This window comes from Hibiscus syriacus, unplaced genomic scaffold, assembly GCF_006381635.1.
Source record: "Hibiscus syriacus cultivar Baekdansim isolate YM2019G1 unplaced genomic scaffold, ASM638163v2 tig00112072_pilon, whole genome shotgun sequence".
In the NCBI taxonomy this organism is placed as follows: Eukaryota; Viridiplantae; Streptophyta; class Magnoliopsida; order Malvales; family Malvaceae; genus Hibiscus; species Hibiscus syriacus.
In genome coordinates, this window is record NW_024063249.1 from 991,772 (window position 1) to 1,017,167 (window position 25,396).

The window sequence follows — 25,396 nt, forward strand, 5'->3', positions numbered from 1 at the left end:
CTTGGAATTAGATGATAATATTTCTTCGTATGGGAAAACTTCTAGAGATGATGAACTTAGAATGAGTAAATGAAAAAAGGTATAAACTAGGACATGACTTCCTTACTTATTTCATAATTGATATTAATGATTTAGACTCAATTAGTGATTCTATAACAAATGCATTTTTAATAGAAAAATATCCAAAAACATATGATGAAGCTATTAGATCCATTGATGCTAGTTTTTAGAGAGGTATTATTAAAGAAGAATTATAAACTAGTTTATCTAATTATACTTGGGAGTTAGTAGATTTGCCCAAAGGTTGTAAACCTATAAGTAATAAATGAGTAAAGAATTTTAGATCGAATTTGTAACACCCCCAACTCATACTCGACCCAAAAACAAGTCTGAGGTGTCACATTAAATTTTCAAAACATTTTCTTTTTCCAAAAGAATGAAATTGCTAACTTTTATTAAATCAAAATGCATAATTTATACAATTTATATTAAAGAGTTTACAAAACTTATCAGAGTGTATACAATTCAAATCTTTTAGTTACAAGACAACTACATTCCATATAATAAAATACATATTATTCAAATACTTTTATGATATGATATTTGGAAATGAGAAGCTGACCTGACTTGCCTATCTTTGATCGTCTTTTTGCTTCTCGGAACCTACGTGTGAAACACTCACACGCTAAGTATAAGGCTTAGTGAGGCATAAAACACATATAATAGAAACTCTAGATACTTAACAATGCATGAACATTTCACATTTCATATAATAATATAATACAAACATCATATAACAGTTCATATAACCAACTATATACATGCACACATATCATCATTATTCTAATCACATCATGGTCATTTTCATTATCATTAATCCATTTAGAACATACAATCTGATAGTTAACCTTTGTAGCACTTTATACCATACATTTCACAAACAAAGCATATACATCACACAAGGTTTCTTTATGTTATCTCTTTTATTAGATTATGTATACTTATGAGAACTAAAGATATGTGAGTACATTAAGGTTGTGCACATATGTTGTCACCACAACTCGTATAAATTCCCACTAGGGGCACATAGAATTTTTCCCGAATGACCACATATATATCCAGAAGGACCACTCCTTAAGGATCACATATATATTTCAAAGGACCAAATATGTGTCCCGAAGAACTGCATATATGTTCCAAATGATTACAAATATATCCCGAAGGACCACATAGAACCCTCGAATCTTGGCATGCCAACTATACCCCTAGCTCTCATATTACATAACATGGGCATTATCATTTATGTCATTTCACATATTCATATAGGCACGTGGTTCACTTACACATAGAACATTTTCATATGATTTACATTCACATATCACATAGCTTATCACATATACTTGTATTCTTTTTCACATAATCACATAGGCATATAATATCTCATATGTTCACTTAGATCATAACATATACCTTTTGTCATATATCTCATACCATGTCCCATATAACCACATATGTCTTATCTCATAACATATATCATATATGCACACAATCACTTATCTCATATCATATAGTTTATATTTTGTTCTCTTATGTTCACATAACATATAATGCATACAAGTCATATTCACACAATACCAATCCTAATGATTATTCTACTCATGCAATCATATATTTAAAAATGTAGGAAACAGACTTGTCATAAGTCTAATTTTCCATCAGATCATATTTCATACTATTATGCACTCACCTTAGCCTCACTAGTCCAAGTCATGCACTTATCTCTTTCTTGCTCGATCTTATCTCGTTGACTCATCAGATTCTCATTTCAATCGATATCTACACGAATATACAATCCAATAAATATAAGGATTCAAATTACTCGAAAAGATTCTTACGAATATAAACTAAACAAAGCACTAATTTCTTAATTCTAACATAAGTAGTATCTGTACTACAATTACAGTACCGATACCTTCATGCTTGTAGTATCGATACCATCCCACGGTATCGATACCTATTCAGGATTCTGTAATTTCATCGCAAGAATGGTACCGATACTATCACCTCAGTATCAATACCCCATGAAGATTTATTCCACTTTTACCTTATGGTATCGATATTGTTCATGCAGTATCGATACCTACACATAGTTATCACTTAATATTGCCTTGGAGTATTGGTAATTACTCAACCAGTACCGATACCACTAACCCAAATTCTATGTATTTTAACCCTAAAATTACCAAAAACTTTGCTATCTTTCCTATTTTACTCTTCCATAAAGCCTTTAAACTCAACTACATATACTTAAACCATATTTTATAACTATAAACCTCATCATCTTCAATATTTCACCATAACTCTTGAAATTAAGAATCTTACTAAACTTTCATCATGTTCTAAACTCATTTTACTACAATGGCGACGAACGGTTGTAGTGATACTGGGAACAACGACAGGATCATGATGGATGTGGCAGTGAAGGACACGAAGGAGTCGAACGGCTCCACTCAACAACATATTTCTTGATCTTTAAGTACAACGGGGAGCAGAAAATGTTAGGGAAAATAAAAGGTGAGATCGGGCTGAAGGGTTAGGGAGATAAAACTTTTAAAATTTGCAGCGTTTGTTCAAAAACCGCCACTACATTATTACTCTGTTGTAGCGTTTGTTGAAAAAATGCCACTATAGATTAACCATATTGCAACGTTTGTATAAAAATGCCACTACAATACTACTTTGCTGCGGCGTTTGTTGAAAAAATGCCACTATAGATGAATCCTATTACGATGATTGTATAAAAATGCTGCTAAAGTACAACTCAATTGCATTGTTTGTTGAAAAAATGCAACTATATATGAATCCTATTACGGTATTTTTATAAAAAAGCCGCTAAAGTACTACTCTGTTGCGATGTTTGTTGGAAAAAAAGCCACTATAAAGGAACCCTATTGCGACATTTTTATACAAACACAGCTAAAGTACTCGTTTGTCATGGTGTTTGTTGAAAAAAACGCCACTATGGATGAACCTATTACGGTGTTTGAATAAAAAACCGCCGTTAAAGTACTACTATGTCGCGACATTTTGTATAAAAACACCACTAAAATTATCATTTTATGGTGTTTGGAATGTAAACGCAGCTATATGTTTAAAGTTGGTGGTGTTTACTATCAAAATGCCGTTGTAGAACAATTTTATTGTAGTGTTAAGGCCGTTGGATTAAAAAAATTCAAAGGCTAAGATTAACTCATATTTTTCATTCGAATATCTTCTTATTTTCTACTATAAATCTAAGCTTTTGAGGTCTCATCATCCAATGGTCCTAAAAATGTGTAAAACTAAGAGTTTTACACATTTTTAGAATAATTAGATTGAGAGAAATCAAAGACTGAGATTAATTCATGATTTTTTTCCAGTTAATATCTTCTTATTTTTTTACTATTAATTTCAACCTTTAATTTTTATTATCTAATAATCTTAAAAAGATATAAAACTAATATATATATATATATATATTTCGCGTAAATTAGCGTCGGCAAATAGCTAGGCTTGAATGAATGGGAAGACAAAATCCAATAATTATGAGATGATTTTCTCATCACAATACCTAATCAACTCTATGGTGCTTTCCATTTCCCTATCTTTGGGTTTATTTTAATACAATCCGAACAAACAAATTTGTCTTCCCCACGATCACCACAAAGTCTTCCAGTTTTCTCTCTTTACCAAATCGATAAAATTGTCTTTTCAAAGCATGTCAAATTCGCAGTGGCCAATGAGGTTAATAATTTATTATATTGTCATTACAGATATAAAAGCATCTCTAGAGATTGATAGCTTGAGTAGAAAAGCTTGATAGGATTGATAAAAGACAATGAAATATACTTCTTTCAAACCAGTTTCCAAAACGCAGACACCAAATCCAAAGCCAAATTGATATATCCTCTTATGACTAGGATTATAAATGAGATAAGATATATTACAAATTATTTAAAATTAATTTAATTAAATTTAGATAATACTTGAATCAAATGAATTCAATTCGAGCTTAAATTCGATTCAAATTCTTAACGAGTTTTAACGAGCTGAAATAAACTACTTAATATTCAACTCAAAAAATTCAATAGCAACTAAAAAATAATATAAGGTTTTATGTAGTTAAAGTTCAGGTTCGAGCTTCAGTCGAACCAAGTCTGAGAATATTTCAAGTTTACGTTTTTTCGAACTCGAATCGAGTTTCAATTTTTGATTTCGAGTCAAGTATAAAAATTTAAACTTGTGAGTTTCGAGTCAAGTTTTAATTTTTTATTTTGAGTTCAAATCGAGATTGATAATTTTAAGCTAATAAATTTTCAAATCGAATTAAATTTAATTTTAAACTTTTCAAATCAATTCAAACTAAACAATACTCAAACTAACTCATTTACAACCATACTCAAGCCTACCATTTCCCCTTTGGTTGCGTGTTGAAACACTTGTCTACTTTAACTTTTACTTTATATATTTTACAAGGTCAAGGCTTTTAGCTAATTCCATGCAAAATTCAACTAATATGTCCAAACCCTTTTGAATGAGTAATTCTGGTTTAAGGTAGCCTTATTATACATTTAAAGAAAGGGCCTATTAAAAATGTTAATTTTTTTAATATTTTCGGTAAAGTGCTACCTAAAATATTATTTTTACCGAAAATATTAATTTTGCTAATTAATTTCCAGTAGAACTCATTATTAACATTTCTGATAGAAAAAAATAAAGTTTTAGGTGGATCTTTACCGGAACTGTTAAACATTTTAGGTAACACCTAATATTAACATTTTTAATAGAAAAAAATAATATTTTTAGATAGCGCTTTGCCAAAAATATTAACATTTCTAATAGTATTTTTTCTTAACCGTATATTAAGGTTGTCGTACCTGAGATACCCCTTTGAATATCATCAATAATTCAACACCAATTTTGTATAATATTGCCATAGTTTGACTTTAATTATAGTGGATCAGCCACCTTTTCCAGCTATGCTTTTATTTCTAATTTGCATTCAACCTACGGATTCTCTTCGTTCAGTATTAAGCAATTTAGCCACCTTTTCCAGCTATGTTTTTCTTTAAAAAAATTATAAGTGTTATACCTAGTCAGTAGGTTATGTCAGGTTGTATCTCCGGAGTTTCTCAAAATCTTTGTAACATTATATTTCTGTCGATTATAATTTCACAATCTTGACTACTAATATACTCTTGTGCTCTACTCACAATTAGGTTTATTTATACCGTCAACCTACGAATAGTTATTATGATCTTCTATCTGACACCAACGCCCTTGATAGTTGTTTATTCATAAGTAATATCTTAGATAAAATGTCTTATGGAGTAGGTCTTAACCTTTAAAATTATTAGAGAATTATATTCGAGAGATGTAATATTATTTTAGATTTCTACAACTTTTGGGATTTTAGTTGTAGAGAAGATTTTTTTAGGAATATTAGGAGAATTTTTAGGATATACTGAATTTTGGGATAAATATGCCGAGTTATGAAATACTTGACATATAATATATTTGTACTCCTCAAAATCTCTATGTTTATGGTGAATTATTTATTTTTCTCGTATGTAGAGATAATCATGGTCAAACTAACTGAAATCTCATCTCTTATATATATATATCTTGTTGTTATGTTCATCTCACATTGTTTATTTCCTATTTACAAATTCCTCACATATTAAATCAATAATGATAAATAGAATAATAAAAAAATCTATATTAATTTGTTAGTATTGTGTTTGAATTTATAATAAGTAAAAATAGAGTATAAAAAATATATACGTGCCCTTACAAAACATTAATCTAACTTTGATGTCCTGTTATTGTAAAGAAAAAATTGATGTATTATCACATTTTTTATATTAATCTAGAGTAATTATAAATGGTAATATTTGTTTTATAGACTCTCAATTATTCGACAATAAACATTTAAATATCATGCAGTCGCCAATGCTGAAACTCGAAATCTTTAAAAGTAACAATTATCCCTTTAACTATAGAGATAACTTGATTTGTGTATGTATTATCGTATCTTAAAATAAAGATAGAATGGGATATGGAATTCAAGATTATCATATTTCGCGGTTACCTAACTTGCATACATATCCCTTAAATTTACGTTATAATGGTTCATATTTTGACCAAACATATAATCTTTAAAGTTTCTTTTTACCAATGTTACTTCTCATTTAAGGCCATAAACTACATAAGTAATTTCATTAGTAATATTATCTAAGCCACATATTTGACCTATTCAACCACATTTGGTACATTTATGAGGCCAAACCACATGTTGGTTGTAACTCTCTAAACCAGGTTAAGACATTACGATCAAATCTCGGAGACCACAACAATCTAGGTTAATAGAAATAATGAATTTTGTATTGTAACATTCATCATCGAGAAATCAATATAAATCTATAAACAGAAATAAAAAATAATAATACATATGATAATACGAGTTTCAAGTCCAAAATATGTAAATATATAGTATCCCAAAGTCTCATATAAATATATATAAAATCAATGGAATATAAATAATATAAAGTTTGGAAATGTCTATACGTTGTCTATAAGGAAAATATGCTACTAAACGGTCCTTCAAGTACCGGTCGTAATCCAAAAATTAAAAAGGATCTAAAAAGACAGAAACTAAAATGTGAGCTAAAAGGTCGAATGTGTCCTCTAAAGTAAAATAAATATGTCGTAATAATTTAATTTAAATTCAAGCAGTAGTAAATCAATTGACCATTACCAAAAAGATATAACTGGAAATTCACATAACTTTACCTTTCCTCATGGATAACAGAATGAGGACGTTACCCTCCAAAGAGGATCCCAGTAAGAAATTGTAACACCCATCCCCCATATACCTTTCCGTACACGAGATACATATTTTTAAAAACAATTTCTCATTTGAAAACCAGTAAAATTTTGTTTCAAATTTTAAAACCACACAATAGTAAAACATTCATAGAAACATATTACTAGTTTTATCACTTTAAATACATTACAAAATATTTTTTTAAGTTCAATTACATGCCAGCTATGTTTACAAAATGAATATGATTGTCCCAATGTTACTGACGAGCCAACCTTTAATTGATGATAGATGTTGCTGATGCACTCCTTACTCGGTAAATCTTTGATTTTCACCTACGCATGAAATCAACACACGTTAAGTATTTACTTAGTGATGCATAATCTTGTAAAGGAATTACAATTTATTCATAAGCATGTCCTGACAATCAAAACCATGACAAATTGTCTACTTTGTGGGACTCCTTTACAATCCTTTTAGTCAAATCAATGAATAACACCGTTTATGTTAAAATGCACTGTTAAGCATTTACTCTTTTACCCAAAGGCATTTAACCTTTTATCTAACTAACATGATTGACATCTTTCTACCAATTGCACAACTAGGCATTTAACCTTTAACCTAAAGGCATTTAACCTTTCATCTAACTATCATGATTAGCACATTTCTGCCAATTGCATAGCTAGGCATTTAATCTTTAACACAAAGGCATTTAACATTTCATCTAACTGGCATGATCGTCACCTTTTTGCCAATTGCACATCTAGGAATTTAATCTTTAATTTTAAAATAGTTTCTATTAAAATTATTCATGATATAAATTCCATACACATTATAAACATACATCATAGATAGTAAATCATACATTAATTCAAACATTTGAGGTTAACTTGTTGTGAGTTTCCCTCAACCCATATAATTACAATATATGCACTCACCTGATATGCTGCAGTAACGTCCAACTACTCGACAACTTTGTCCTTGCCCTTTTTCTTGCTTGACTCGGGAGCTTGGTTATAATATACACAAGCACCCATTTAATACATACACCATACAAATGATAGTATATTATCTAACATTTATACTTTAATAATAATCAAAATTACTATTATTTTCAATTTCTCTAACAATTTCAGTCTATCTTATAATTCCTGGCTCAATAGTATCGGTACTCCTACCATGGTATCGATACTTCTATACTATGGTACCGATACTCCCTTTCGGTATCGATGCCATTTTGGCATTCTGGAATCCCTGGTATCGATACCTTTCTCCTAGTACTGATACTTCTATACTATGGTACCGATACTCCCTTTTAGTATCGATACCATTTTTACATTCTAGATTCCAAGGTATCGATATCTTTCTCTTAGTATCGATACCGCACATCAGTATCGATACTAATTACATTAGTATCGATACCACACATTTGATTTCCCCAATTTAAACCTATAGTATCAACACTATTCATTCTGTACCGATATACTTACCCAGATTTTCCATTTTTCAGCTCAATTCTTACCTAAACTTGGTCAAATTTCCTTATGTTTACCTCCAATAATACTATTAAACTCTTTCTTACTTATCCCTACTAACTTTCCTTCATTTAGCTTCTTAAAACATCTAAAATCTCCCAAAAACATTTCTATCGAAGAATCATACAACTTTTTCTAGCATGTTTTTAATCACATCCAATGCTTCTAATCTCTTATTTACTTTTTTGTCAAGTTAAATATACTAGTGAACATCAATAAAAATTCATATTTTAACATGTCATTCAAAAGCCAATTTCCTTAAATCTCAAATATTTCATCCATCTCCTAGTTTTAATCTTATTTAACCCTTCCTTAAGCGTACATATCACTTAAGGTTGCAATAATAAACCATAATCGAAAGGAAAAACTAATTAGATGAAGTTTACCTTTGGCTATGGAGGAGAGCACAAAATCACGAGAGGAAGAAGAAAGAAATCAAATAACTTAACCTATTTTTTTTAATTTTCCTCTTTCTTAAATCCCTATTAAAATTTGAGTTTTAAATTCATCTCATTCCAAATGACCGAAATGCCCTTTCAATCATCCATTGTTACAATTTAGTTTATACCATTAATCCAAATCATTTCACATATTTTATCATTTATTCAAATAAATCCTTAAATTTTAAATCTTTACGATAATGTCACTGACCTGATATTTGGGGTATTATAATTCTCCTCCTTAAAAAATTCATCCCCGAATTTAAAGAAATACCTGAAGCGAAGATGTATGAAAATTGCTTCCTTATGTCCTCCTCTCTTTCCCACGAAGCTTCTTCTACCTTATGATTCTTCCAGAGCACTTTAACTTACAAAATCCTTTTGTTACGCAATTTCTTGTTTTCTTTAGCCAAGTTCCATACTGGTTCTTCCTCATAAGTTAAATCTGGTCAGATTTCTATTTCTTTAGGCGTGATGATATGGGATGGGTCTGATCTATATCTTTTAAGCATCGATATATGGAAAATGTTGTGGATCTTTTCCATATCCGGAGGCAAAGCTAATTGATAAGCCACGGGTCCAACCCTTTTCAATATCTAATAAGGTCCAATGAATCTCAGATTCAACTTTTCTTTTCGCCCAAATCGTAATACCTTCTTCCAAGATGATACCTTCATAAATACTTTGTCTCCCACTTGAAATTCAATTTCTTTTCTTTTCAAATCAACATAAGATTTCTATCGATCAGAGGCTATCTTCAAATTATCCTGAATAAATTTTACTTTCTCCTCCAATTCTTTCATCAAATCTGGGCCAATTAGATTTCGATCTTTAAGTTTAAACTAATTTAATAGGGTTCGATATTTCCTCCAATAAAAAGCTTCATACATGGTCATCTCAATACTCGATTGGTAACTGTTGTTATAAGCAGATTCAACTAAAGGTAAATACCTTTCCCATGATCCTTTAAACTCAATCACAGATGCCCTTGGCCTATCCTCCAATATTTGTCTACGAATGTAAAGCTATGCTGAAGTTTAATCGAGTACCCAATGCCTCATATAACGACTTCTAGAATCTTGAAATAAACCTTGGGTCTCGATCGGACATTATTGATATAGGTACTCCATGCATTCTGACTATCTCTTTTATATACAACTCCACATACTTATTCATCGAGTAATCTACCCGAATTGGAATAAAATAATCCGTCTTGGTCAGTATGTCTACAATTACCCATATCGAGATTTTTTTTACCTAGTGTCAAAGGTAGCCTTGAAACAAAATCCAATGTAACTCGCTCCCACTTCCACTTAGGAATGGATATCGGTTATAGCAATCTGGAAGGCACTTGATGTTAAACTTTCACTTGCTGACATGTCAAACACTTTACAACAAACTCAAATACATCTCTTTTCATACCAGGCCACCAATAATGAATCTTCAAATCCTGATACATCTTATTTTTGCCTGGATGCATCGTCAAAGGGATACAATGTGCCTCGGTAAGAATATCTTTATTCACTTCCTCATTATCATGAATGCAAAGTCTTCCCCGATAATATAAACATCTATCAGTCCTCATTTTGAAGTCTTTGGTTTCTTTTCTTTCTACTTGGGTCATCCTCGCCAAACAATTCTCATCTTGACCTTGTAGCTCTTTTACCCGATCCAAAAGCATCAGCTTTAATTTAAATTCAACAATCAATACACCATCTTCCTTTAAAGACACACGCATATTTAAGGCCTGTAAAGCTGCAAAAGTGTTTCGATTGAGTGTATCAGCTATCATATTAGCTTTACCTAGATGATAATCAATGATCAAATCATAATCTTTTAAAAGCATAATCCATCTTCTCTATCTCAAATTCAACTCTTTCTGAGTCATCAAGTACTTTCGACTCTTTTGATCTTTGTAAATATGGAAACGCTCACCGTACAGATAGTGTCATCAAATTATCAAATCAAACACTACCACTACCAATTCCAAGTCATGTGTCGGGTAATTTCTCTCGTGATTCTTCAGCTATCTTGAGTCATAAGCCACTACTTTAAGTTCTTGAATCAACACACATCCCAATCCATTGTGGGATGCATCATTGAAAATGACATAATCTTTACCTGACTTAGGTTGCACAAGTACTAGGTCTTCTAGTACTATTCACTTTAGCTTTTCAAAACTTTATTGGAATTTCTCCGTCCAAACAAAAGGCACATCTTTATGCAACAACTTAGCTAGTGTAAAAGCTAACATTGAGAACTTCTTCATGAACCGTCTATAATAACCAGCAAGCTCCAATAAACTTCTAACCTCTAAAATATTATTTGGAGGTTACCAATCCACTATAGCTCGGATCTTTTTAGGATCTACTCTTATGCCTTCCGCGGAGACTATATGACCAAGGAAAGAAATCTCATATAACAAAATTCACATTTGGACAATTTGGCATACAACTTCTTCTCTCGAAGTATATGAAGAACCACCTGAAGATGCTCATCATGCTCCTTTCTTGACTTGGAATTCACAAAAATATCGTCTATGAATACCACCACAAATTGATCCAAGTAAGGTTGGAATACTCGGTTCATCAAGTCCATAAACGCTGCAGGAGCATTAGTCAATGCAAATGGCATTACCACGAACTCGTAGTGTTCGTATCGAGTCCAGAAAGCTATCTTAGAAATATCCTCCTTTTCGATCTTTAGTTGATGGTATCCTAACCTCATATCTATATTAGAGAACACCATTACACCTTTCAATTGATCAAACAAATCTTCAATCCTTGGAAGAGGATAATTTTTCTTTATCATTACTTTATTCAACTGACGATAGTCAATACATAACTGCATAGACCCATCATTCTTTTTCACAAATAGAAGCAGTGCTCCCCAATGAGAAACATTGGGTCTGATAAATCCCTTATCAAGTAACTCTTGCAACTAGGCTTTTAATTCTATTAACTCTATTGGAGCCATTCTATATGGGGCCATAGAAATAGGTTTGGTGTAAACATCAATCTTAAATTCCACTTCAGGATCTGGAGATAAACCCAGTAATTCCTCCGGAAAAACCTCTAGAAACTCCTTAACTGTTGGAATATAATTTAATCTCACCTCCGACACTCGAGTATTTATCACATTAGATAGAAAAGCTATGCATCCATTTGACATCATTTTCTTTAAAGTCATGGCTAATATCACATTGGATGGTGATTTCACTTTTTCGTCGATCACTACAAGTTTTGAGCCCTCCGCATCTTTTAGAATAATCTCTTCTAGCGATAATCGAACCATCCATGATGTGGAGAGAACCAATCTATACCTAAAATGATTTCAAACTCATCGAAAGACAACTCCATTAAGTTTGTCAGAAATAAAATCCCTTGAATTTTTATTGGGCATTTTCTACACACCCGCTCTACTCTCGCACTAGGACCCATAGGATTTACCACTATCATTTCACTAAAGATTGGTTCTAAAGGAAATCCTCTAGCTATAACCAACTTTGTACTAATGTATGAATGTGTAGAACCAGGGTCAACTAATACAAATACAGGCTCATCAAAAAGATGGAATATACTTGTATGATCTACGGGTCATCGTGATCCTCATTGATCTTAATGTTATAAATTCTGGTGACTCCCCGAGTCTCTTGTCGCTGTATTGATTCAGCTTGTCCCCTGGATCTACCCCTTCCTCTACTTCTATTAGAGATTACCACAAATCTTTCAGATTATGCCAAATGGTCCCCAGATCTCCTTGGATAGTTTTTGGCAAAATGATCAGTCTTGCCACATTGAAAACAAGCTCCACTGAGAAGTTTGCATACTCTCCTGTGCACTCTACCATATGTCTTACATACATTTCTTTCTCCAACTGCTCTACCTGAGCTAGCATCAACCGACTGGGATTGTTAGTTTTTTTGTGAAGCTGCAACAAAACCCTCTATATCAGTATATCTAGAACTCGAGTCCTTGCCTCTCTTAACATAATAGGGAGTTGAAGGCGTTCCAATACTTTTCACCATCTGCAAACTTTGTTCCACTGCTAATGTCTCCGCTTGAGCTCTTTCGATAGCTTTGGCTCAGTTTATAACTTCTTCCAAGCTATGCAAACTCAAAGCCAACATTATTTCTTTCTACTTTGGCCTCAATCCCTCAATAAACCAATTACGTTTTGGCATTTTCATTGTTAACCACCTCAGAAGAAAAATGACTCAACTTATTATACTCAGTCTCGTACTCATGTACTGCTTGGTCGCCTTGTTTCAAATTAAGAAACTTCATCAGCATCGCTCATCTGATATGCTCAATAATATACTTATTGTTAAATTCTTCCTAGAAGAACTGCCAGGTCAATTGTTCCAGTGGTGCATACATTGTAGTATTTAACCACCACACTCGAGAAAATCCCCTTGGCAACGATACAACTCCACCCAGTTTCTTTGAATCCGAGCAATAAAGACTTTCAAGCATTATCATTACATCATTCAGCCATAAATCAACCTGTAAAGGGCCTTTCTCCTCTTCTCCACGAAATTCGAGAGCTTCTAAACTCTTTAGCTCCTTTGGAATCAATATCATCGGTACTGGAGGAGCAGGGGGAGGCGAAGGACGTTGAAAATAGGTCAATATGGCATCAATAGCTTGTATAAAAACTCTAAACTCTGGTACCGACATCCCTTGATGTGCAGGCGCACTAGCATTTTCATATGGAACCGACTGCTCACTATTAGCCTCGTAGCTTTCACTACCAGTCTTTTCTCTAACTTCTTGTTCCCCCACTCTATGCGAGTTCAAAGATTCTGACATCTATTAAAACATGTATAATAATAACATTACAGTTAGTAAGGAGTGTTAACAATCACACTATAATGACACCATATCAGTAACCTTGACAATCTTAGTGGTATGTAATCCCTTTTTCTTATTTCAAATGAACTCAGTTTCTGCCAAGAATCGGCTAAACCTCTAGCTCTGATACCAATAAATGTAACACCCATCCCCCGTATACCTTTTCGTACACGAGATACAGATGTCACATTACTTTTAAAAACATTTTCTCATTTGAAAACCCGTAAACTTTTATTTCAAATTTTAAAACCACACAATAGTAAAACATTCATAGAAACATATTACTACTATTATCACTTTAAATACATTACAAAATATTTTCTTACGTTCAATTACATGCCAGCTAAGTTTTCAAAATGAATATGATTGTCCCAATGTTACTGACGAGTCAACCTTTAATTGATGATAGATGTTGCTACTGCACTCCTTACTCGACAAATCTTTGATTTTCACCTACAGATGAAATCAACACACGTTAAGTATTTACTTAGTGATGCATAATCTTGTAAAGGAATTACAATTTATTCATAAGCATGTCCTGACTATCAAAACCATGATAAATTGTCTACTTTGTGGGGCTCCTTTACAATCCTTTTAGTCAAATCAAGGAATAACATTGTTTATGTTAAAATACATTGTTAAGCATTTAGTCTTTTACCCAAAGGCATTTAACCTTTCATCAAACTGGCATGATTAACACATTTCTTCCAATTGTACAACTAGGCATATAATCTTTAACTCAAAGGCATTTAACCTTTCATCTAACTGGCATGATTGGCACCATTCTACCAATTGCACAGCTAGACATTTAATCTTTAACTCAAAGGCATTTAACCTTTCATCTAACTGGCATGATTGACACATTTCTGCCAATTACACAACTATATATTTAATCTTTAATTTTAAAATAGTTCCTATTAAAATTATTCATGATATCAATTTCATACACATTATAAATATATATCATAGGCATTAAATCATACATTAATTCAAACATTTAAGGTTGACTTGTTGTGAGTCTCCCTCAACCCATATAATTACACTATATGCACTCACCTGATATGTTGTAATAACGTCTAACTACTCGACAACTTTGTCCTTGCCCTTTTTTTTGCTTGACTCGGAAGCTTGGTTATAATCTACATAAGCACCCATTTAATACACATACCATACAAATGTTAGTATATTATCTAACATTTATACTTTACTAATAATCTAAATTATTATTATTTTCAATTTCTCTAACAATTTCAGTCTATCTTATAATTCATGGCTCAATAGTATCGGTACTCCTACCATGGTATCGATACTTCTATACTATGGTACCGATACTCCCTTTCAATATCGGTACCATTTCGACCTTCTAGAATCCATTTTATCAATACCTTTCTCCTAGTACCAATACTTTTATACTATGTTACCAATACTTCCTTTCAGTATCAATACCATTTCTACATTCTGGATTCCGAGGTATCAATACCTTTCTCTTAGTATCGATACCGCACATCAGTATTGATACTAATTGCACTAGTATCGATACATCACATCTGATTTCCCCAATTTAAACCTATAGTATCGGTACTGTTCTTTTAGTACTGATACCCTTACTAAGATTTTCCATTCTTCAGCCCGATTCTTACCCAAACTTGGTCAAATTTCCTTATGTTTACCCCCAACAATACTATTAAACTCTTCTTTACTTATCCCTACTAACTTTCCTTCATTTAGCTTCTTACAACACCTAAAATCTCCCAAAAAAATTTCCATCTAAGAATCATACCACTTTTTCTAACATTTTTTAATCCCATTCAATGCTTCTAATATCTTATTTACTTCTTTGACAAGTCAAATATACAACTAAACATCAAAAAAAAACTCACATCCATCTCCTAGTTTTAATCTTATTTAACCCTTCCTTAAGCTTACATATCACTTAAGGTTGCAATAAAACCCATAATCGAAAAGAAAAAACTAATTAGATGAAGTTTATCTTTGGCTTTGGAGGAGATCACAAAGTCACGAGAGGAAGAAGAAGGAAAGCAAATAACTTAACCTATTTTTTTTAACTTTCCCCTTTCTAAAATCCCTATTAAAATTTGAGTTTTAAATTCATTTCATTCCAAAGGACCAAAATTCCCTTTCAATCATCCTTTGTTACAATTTAGTCTATACCAATAATCCAAATCATTTCACATCTTTTATCATTTAATCAAATAAATCCTAAATTTTTAAATCTTTACGATAAAGTCACTGACCTGATATTTGGGGTATTACAGAAATAGAAGTCAAAATGAGACTTATCCCTAAAGAGAATCTCGAACAGAAATAAGACGGGATCTAATCCTATGCAGTATCAAGATGAGAATATAATTTCATACAAAATTAGGACGAGAATATAATTTCATGCGGAATCAGATTGAGATATAATCCCATGCAAAATCAGGACATGGATACAATATGCTACAAAATCAAAAATTCATCAATATACATATTAAAAGTGATGCAACATTAATTTAGAAGTCAGTCATAACCAAAATAAATATACCCAGAATACGTACATGCTTACAAATAGCATCATACATCATAATAGCATATAATATTAAAGGTATTGTAATAACCATTTTTTAATTGTTTTTATTATTCTTATTCTTATTCTTATTTATTATTATTATTATTATTATTTAAAATAAATTACAAAACCCATTTACAGAACCCGACCCAAACCAAACACATAACCCAGGCCCAAACCAAACTTAAACCGGAGTCCAAACCAAACCCAAACCCGAGCCCAAATTAAAACCTAACCTAAACCTAACCCTCACCCTAGCATAGCCTCCTCAACTGCTGCCACCATGCCCTGTCGTGCTCTTCCCCAAGCAAAAGGAATGTTGCTCCTACACTCCACGCCACACTAACTCAGCATCAATTACAAGTTACAAGGCAATGCCATGATTTTATTTTTTTGAAATCTTTTTGTAAAATTTGGGTATAAAAACCCGAATCTAAGTTGTAAAAGGGATCTATTCTTTCCATTTTTTAGAAGCAATACAAAAAATTTCAAGGTATTGTTTTTCTATTTTTTCAATTTTAAAAAAACTAAACAAGCAGTAAAAAAGGAGATAAGAGTTTGAGCAGTTATCTGAGAGGGGAAATGAACCAAAAGGTCGATTTATCTCCACGATGGTCGGAGCGAGGGAAAGCCGAGCATCGAAGACTTTTCTTTTTTATTTAGGGGTAGTTTTTGGAGGTTTTAACCCTAAATATGGGTCTAGAGTAGTATATCGGGCTTCTGAATTATTTTGGACTAGGTTTAGGAATTTTAACCACCGCATGTGGCAGTTAGAACAGTGGCCGGAGTGGTGCTGTGAGGTGGCCAGCCGAGAGAGAGGACAGAGGGGAGAGAGTTTTCAATTTTTTTGATATTTTTGGGTAAAGTAAAAAAATTAGAAAATTACGTTTTATAGAAAAGCTTTTGGGTAAAATCAAGTTTATGTATCACTAGGTTTAGCGTGTTTTTGAATTCTAGTCACTTGTAAGGACCAAAATTGGTATTTACCCTTTTTCTTGCATGTTTTACATTTATTGGGTTATTTGTTGTTTAGTCCCTCTATATTTAGCGCCTTTTGGCATTCTAGTCATCTGTGCGGATTGGAATTGTTATTTACCCCTTTTCTCGTATATAAAATGTTTATTGGAATATTTGTTGTTTAGTCCCTCTAAGTTTAACATATTTTTCTACTTTAGTCATATGTAGTAATTGTTTATATTTTATTTTAATTTGGCTGGACAAATTTTTTGTAATTTTCAATTTTATTTAATAGTTCATATTAGGTTTTAAAAATGAATAATTAGTGTTTAGCCCCTAAAACTTCGATGTGTTTTTGTATTTTAGTCATTAACATGCTTTGCATCTTTATTTTGATTTAGTCACATAAATTTTAATTCGTTTTAATTAGAACTTTCTAGCATGTTTAATCTATTATTTTAACCCTTGTAATTTAATATTAATGCAATTTAATTCTTACATACTTTACTTATTTTTTATTTTTGCATGTTTATTGTTTATTTGAAATGGATTTGTTATTTTAGCTTTATTTAATTAATTTTTCAACTTGTCTTTAGATTAGATCGGTAAACCAAATTGGACGTAGTAATTAGGATGTAACCTTAGTTTTAATTAGGGAGAAATTTGATATGAGTTTTCGTATAAGATGCCCGATTACTCGAGTCGATTATTCAAACTCTTAATTTGTTAATCATCGACTAATTTTAAAAACTATTTTAATTTAATCCCTTAATTTATAATAGGTTAATTTAGATAATTATTAGAATTTTGATTTGTTGATGAATACTTAAATTTTAGATTATTGATTTAGGTCCTTGAACTTTAGATTTTTGGATTTTAATTCTTTTACATTTTAGTCCTTAAAACTTCAATTAAATTTTTTAATTAATATAATTAAATAGGTTAAACGGAGCCTCCACTCTTAGCTAGTTTTCAATATAGTCCTTTTAATTTAGGGAATAATCCGAGTTAGCCCTTGCCTAAAAGCTCAATGGACTATCTCAATTATTTGATTCGATAATTGATGAAAATTAAATAGGATTAATATTAGAACCTACATTTTTAGGTTTATGCCTTTAGGTTCTTGAAATTTAATAATTTGACACATTAAAATAGAAAAAGCCTTAATCTATCCTCAGTTAATTAGGATTAATAATAAATTGTTTGATTTCATATTATTTTAAAACCTAAAGCAATGTTCACTTATTAGGGAATCAATAGTATATCTCCCGCAAGTATGCTCGGGGTGACTACTGGTGATTCCCGAAAGAGGTAGACATCCTTTTCAATATTGTATCATGAAATCTAAAATCAAGGTAATATCTAGTTATTAGGCGCAATAAATGATCTTCTACATTCATGCTAGGGGCGAATGCTATGGGTTTTAATAAACAAATACTCTTTTCAACTTTGCATCCTTAATAATTTTTAACTTAGATAACATTTGAAGTCAAAATTTTTAATTCTAGATATAGGGTAATCAACTAGGTACCGATTTTTGGGCGATGTAGGAGTGTTAATCCTTCCTCACGCATAACCGACTCCTGAACATATTTTTTTGGTTTTTATAGACCTTAAACTTGGTATTTTGATAAAAACAAAATGTTTTATTAAATCACTTAGTTTTTATGGTGTTTCAATCGCACCTTAAAATGATTGGTGGTGACTCCTCACATTTCAAAACCTTTTAAAAGAAAACCCCCAAGTGGTACTAAGTTTTTCCCTGCCTTGGCAAAAAACGGTGTCGTCAACTTGCCGACTCCTATGGGGGCTTTTGTTTTTTTTTTTAAATAACTTCAGAGTTAAGCCAGGAGTTGGTTACCCTATATTTAGGATTATAAAAATTACGAGTTCGATCTTATTTAATTTACAGTTCATTATGTTATTTCAAAAAAGAAAAATATTTTCTCTCTAGTTAATGCTTACACTTCTGAAAATATTTAGGATTGTTGCATATCATATCTCTAAACCCAAGCTCAATCCTGGTTTACCTAAGTAGGGAGAAACATCACATCTCATGAGGAGCATTGGGCTTCTTTGTGTGGGTATGATAAAGTACCTCTAGAAAGCATCCTAAGTTTCCTATCCGGATATCAGTTTCGAGATACGCTTTTAGTGGTATGATCCCTTGAGTTAAAATCCGATGTAAAGGGCCAGAATCAGGGTCAACCTTAGCTTGTTGTAAAAATTGCTTGGGAACCTTGGCAAGAACCCAACCTCATATAGAGATTTTAGTAAACCCGCCCGCTAGAATTATGTCGATAACTTAAGAGAATTAAAATGCAAGAGGTTAGGATTTTAATTTTTTTTTGTGTTTCATGTCCGTAATTAGCATGTATTTTTTTTTGAGTTCTTTAAATTTTACTAGTCAGCATTAATTATTCTTTGAATTCTTTGAATTAATTAAACGTTACTGACTTATCTTTTTTTTTCTTGTTTGTATTTATCTTTTTCATTCTCATTTCATAACATTATGTAGAAGATATTGATTCCCGAATCATCTGGTTACTGTAAAATGGGCTTAAGGAAGTAAAGTCTTCCAATAGAACCGAGAATATAATAAATGTTCATACATGTTTATAATATGAACAAACACATTTTGGGGATAATATTGTAATAGGTGAAGAATATGTGATGCCAGATAAAGTTATTATTAGTATCAAGCAAGCACATCAACCGAGTTATCAAGAATCTGGGCTAGCTGGAATGAGATTGAGAAAATGCTATTTAGAGAAGCCTAAGGGGACATCGTAGAGTTACTGAGGGTACCAATCAATATAGTAGTTGTTCAAACTTTGGTTGAATGATGGAATCTTGTTTATCGTTGCTTCACCTTTGGCAAAGTATGCATGACCCCTACCCTCGAAGAATATACTGCTTTATTGAACATTCCAAATGTCAAAAGGCATTCGCTTTACACTAAGACGATCTGATCCAAAGGATTCGCAACCAATATGGTCGCTTTGACTGGGAAGACAAAAGAATGGGCTGAAGAGTATATTCAAATTGATGGGATCTGATGGGCTCAACTAAAAAGTTTGATTTATGAGCAATAATCATCCAAGAATAGGATATATTAGTTTGCACTCTCATTGTATGGTTTGGTAGTTTTCCTGAGAAAGGAATATCGCTTCGACATTGCCATAATAGATTTTGTCAAAGTCATTGGTAGGAAAACAAATCTCGCACCGACCGTTCTAGCAAAAACATTCATGTCTTTAAACTAGTGCAGGAGATCAGGTGGAGCTCAGTTTACTGGTTGTGTATCTCTATTGATAGTATGGTGGTGGAGTCATTTCTGGATTATTGAAAAGGGTTGGGTCAAAAGAATCAGTCAGATTTTTCTCCCCTGGTGGATTTCCTTGACAAGTACCAAATTCTCGAACCTTATAAAAGAAAAGATTGGATTGAAGTCCTATGAAATATGAAAGACACAAAAGTAGTCTGTAGAGCGTATTTATTGCCAATGAAAACATACTGTACATATGCGACATTGACAACTTTGTTTTATTGCACGGACTATGTGGAGTAGTTTGTTATACTCCCTTGATAGTACTTCAATAGTTTTATGCCCGACAGTTCATACCATCGGCTTATGGATTGAAAGAGGTATAGTTTTCTTTTTCTACCCCAAATTACAAAGATCGAATCTCGAAGATATACATTGCTTGATCAAATCCATGTTTTATGAATTTCAAAATGATAGAACCAGCATTCACGCCAGCCTATTAGGCTTGAAGGACAGGGAGAGTAAATGATAAGACCCCAAAACCTAATTTAGAAGATGGGTTGACAATGCAAGAATGATTAAGAAGACTCCTGACTGCAGCTGAGCTATTGAGAGGAGAAATCAGGCTGATGAATCTGGATAAAGAAAATGAGCAAAAAAGTTTCTCAGATGAGAGGACAACGTGGGAACTCAAACTATTAAAGCGAGATGGGATGGTAAAACAGTTAAGTAAGGAAAAGGAAAAAATCCAATAGAGTTTTGATACTCTGGACCGGGATTTGAGAGACTTAGAGAAGAACATGAAAGCCTAAGGTCTACATCATATTGCTAAAACTTTGAAGATGAAGCTAGATGGTGTTGAGAGAAGAACGAGAAGAGGCCAGAAAGAAAAGAAGCGAGTTATGCAACATGCCCAGAGATTAAGGGAACAAAGGGATGAGGCCAATAAAGAGTTAGAGCATAGGCGAGCACAAATCGAAAAACTTGAATCACGACTAGTTTGGAGGAAGCTTTTCAAAATCTCTACAACAACAATGATATTTTTCTTCGAATGGAGAATGAGACTTTAAAAAAGGATAGTTGAGTTGGATGTAGGTGCATTGATTTATTCATCCACTCAAGAAATGGCTAGGCAAGAAAATGAAGCTTTATTGAATAAGATCATTGTTTTGGAAGCCACGATACAAATATGCCATGAATGAATCCAATAGCTCGAAGGAATATGACTTTTGACTAATCAAGAGCTGGGAATAGCACTACTTCAAGCTAATAATACCATTCAAATGTAGCATGAAGTAATGGACAAGGTAGTGGATCAAGCTAACAAGGTTGCTCGACAAGTCTTTGAGTTGTCTGAAGAAGCGTCAGCCTTAAGAATTTTTTTAATTCCAGAATATAAAGAAGAGCGATGATTTATAGAGATGATGATAGAGCTCGAAGTTAGAAGATAGGGCTAGATATTATATATAGTTCTTTGTTGATGTACTTTCTTTGCTTAAAGTTCTTAGGCATTGTGTGATGTTGAGAACTTTTTGAATGAACTAGTTATTTTAGAGATAATATCTTTTGCACTTTCAATTTCATGTTTTTCTAATTGTTAAGTCTTAATGCATGCATTTTAACATTCATTTATTTAATAGGACACCAAATAATAAAATACGATTTTCATAATTTATAGTGATCCTGGCATAGACCTCACACCCCTATGGTACTCGTAAGTCAACCATAAAAATGAAATAAAGACTATCCCAAATCAAAGGGACACACAAAAAGAAACGAGAGAAAGGTTGAATAAAATGGAAGCAGACTTGGCAAGCTCAACACTCGACTTACTAAAAAACATTGATGATATATTTTAAAAAACAATTCAACTATCGGAAAGGCCCCTATTGACCAACCAGCATTGTCTGATCAGGAAACATCACATCCCATGAGGTTTTGGACCTGAGATGTCTCACCCAGTTGGATACGCCTCTGACCCGCAGCGACCTTTGGGTTTTACACCATATCCCCCACATCCTCTAGGTTTTACACATGTACATGTTTTTGTTCGATCTTCAGCTCCACAGGAGACTTGACCTTGAGTCTATTTGACTAACTAACAACACCACATGGAGCCTTCATTCCAGGTGAACTACCCATCTACGGATAGAGCAAGACTTTTCGAATCAGGCATAGAAGAGTTGCCATCCGACTTTAATGAATTGGAAGAAAAAGAAAACATTAATAATGAGCTCATGCAGCAGCTTAAGAATCTATAGGAAAGAGTAAGGTCAGTAGAGGTAATATAACCAATTTATGGAATGCAAGTTAAACTAAGTCCCTCACCTTATACTTCCCTTGAAGTTCAAAGTACCAGACTTTGAAAAGTATGATGGGACCACTTGTCCATCCACACAACTTACTATGTACTGTAGAAGAATGGTGGGCTATACTGAAAAAAAACTATTGATAGATTATTTTCAGGATAGTTTAACTTGGTTTGCTACGAAGTGGTACAACCAGTTATTAAAACATGGAGGGATTTAGCTAAGGCATTTTTGGAGCAATACCGCGATGTTACTGATTTAGTATCTGACAAGTGGATTCCACATAACATGGAAAAGTGATACAATGAAACTTTCAGGTAGTACACCCAGATATGGTGTGATGTAGCAGCCCAGGTGCAGCCACCATTATTGGAAAATAAGGCTACCATCATTTTTGTAAATACCTTGAAGGCACTGTTTCTTGGGAATCTGTTAGGAAATGCCAATAAGAATTTTGTTGATCTGGTCATTTCAGGAGAACTAATTGAAAATGCCATCAAGAGTGGTAAGATTGAGGGAAGAGAAGGGTCAAAGAAGCCTTATTATAAGAGGAAGAAGAATTAGGTGAATCATATAAACACTTACCATAAAAACTTCAAAGCTAGTGTTACGATCGCCTAGCCTAGGGTAGAAAAAGTGAATACCAATGAGAATAGATGACCAAGGAAAGAGGCTACGAGGATGATTTTCTCGCCCATGCCAGTGCTGTATTCTAAAATATATGCCTCGATATTCAAAGCAAATGTGGTACGCCCCTATAGGTTGACTGCACTTAAATCACCTTACCCTCATTGGTATAATTCAAACACCAACTGCGAGTATCATGCAAGGATTGTCGGGCATGACATCGAGAACTATTAGGCATTCAAAAAGATTGTGGAAAATCTTATCAACATTGGAGAGCTAGATTTCAAAGCACCATCTATGAATCCCTTGTCAAGTCATGAGGGCATGGAGTCAATATAATCGACGAAAAGGAAAATAAGACGTTAAATAAAGATATATCATAAATCAATTCTCCACTTAGTTGGGTGTTCGAACAACTATGCAAAGTAGGAATGATCAAGGGTAAACATGAGCCAAAACCAATTGGGCGTTAAGTGTATTATGAGTATCACAAAAAAGAGGATAATGACATTCTGAATTGCTACAATTTTTGAGAAGTACTTCAAGAAATGATGAAAAATAGTGAAGTAGAATTCTTTAATAAAGAGGAAAGCTAACGAAAGATGGATGTTTACATGACAGATAGCTCTAACAGGATACAAGGAATGAGGAAACCTGTGATCATCATAGTTATGCCTAGGAATGAGAGCTCTTCATCAATGAGTCTTAAAGTTATGATTACAACTCTGTCTCCTTTCACATTCAAGGACACACAAACACATGGCATGTTCCTTGGAGTTATGCAGCAAGTGAATCTATACCAAAAGGGTCAAGAATAGGGGAGTAAAATATGTCACTCACAGAAGAAGTGAGTGAGGTAGGCCACTTCACGAGGAGTGAAAAATGTTACTCACCTGAAACATCCATAGAGGTAGACAAGGAGAAAATCAAAGCCAAGGCAGCAATAGTGGAAAAAATCTTTAACGAATAACCTCTATAAATAATTAATGAGCCAGTTACTGAAGCTTAGGCTAGTGAATTCCTAAGGTTCTTAAAGCATAGTGAATACAACATAGTGGAGCAGCTTCACAAGAAGTATGCCAAAATCGCAATATTGGATATGTTAATTAACTCAGAGGTACATTGGAACGCCTTGTTGAAAGTGCTAAACCAGACATTCATCCTTAAGGATATATCAACACATAAATTAGACCGAATAATGGGACATATAGTTATAGATAACTATGTCATATTCACTGATGATGAGATCCTGAAAGGAGGAAAGAGATCCATCAAATCTCTAAATATCACTACTCACTACCACAACCATGTCTTGCCAGGGGTTCTCATATATAATGGGTTTGCATTAAATGAGATTACTTTAGCTACACTGTAAAGGATGCCCGTAGACAGCTCACACATGAAAGTTTATCACAATTTTGTCAGGGCATTCGATGAAACCCAAAAATACGTGATGGGAAAATGGAGACACCCTTGTTGATTGGACCTGCCATCTACAACATTGACTTTGTGGTGATGGACATCTACCCGACTTAAAATTGCTTATTGAGAAGACCCCATATCTATACTGCAAGGGAAATTTCTTTGTCTCTACATTAGAGATAAAACATTTTGATTGATGGGAAGCTAGTCAGTGTTGGTGCTGAAGAAGAATTCATTGCTTCTGCAACATCTGATGCCCCATACATCGACGGCAATGAAGATGCCTTGAAATGCTCCTTCAAGGCATTAGAGTTCATTAATGCAATATATGTTGCCAAAGGAAGAAAAGTTCCACTTCTCATCCTATCTAATTGTACAAAGATGTCAGTAAAGAAAACTCTGGGAAGAGGGGCAAACACCAGCAATGGACTAGGTAGGAATTTACAAGGAATGGTACGACCCATCGCCATCAAATGGAAGATGGATCATCTTGGACTTGGATTCAAGCCCACTTTCCAAAAATGGGGCCACAAGATAAAGTAAGAAAAGTCATA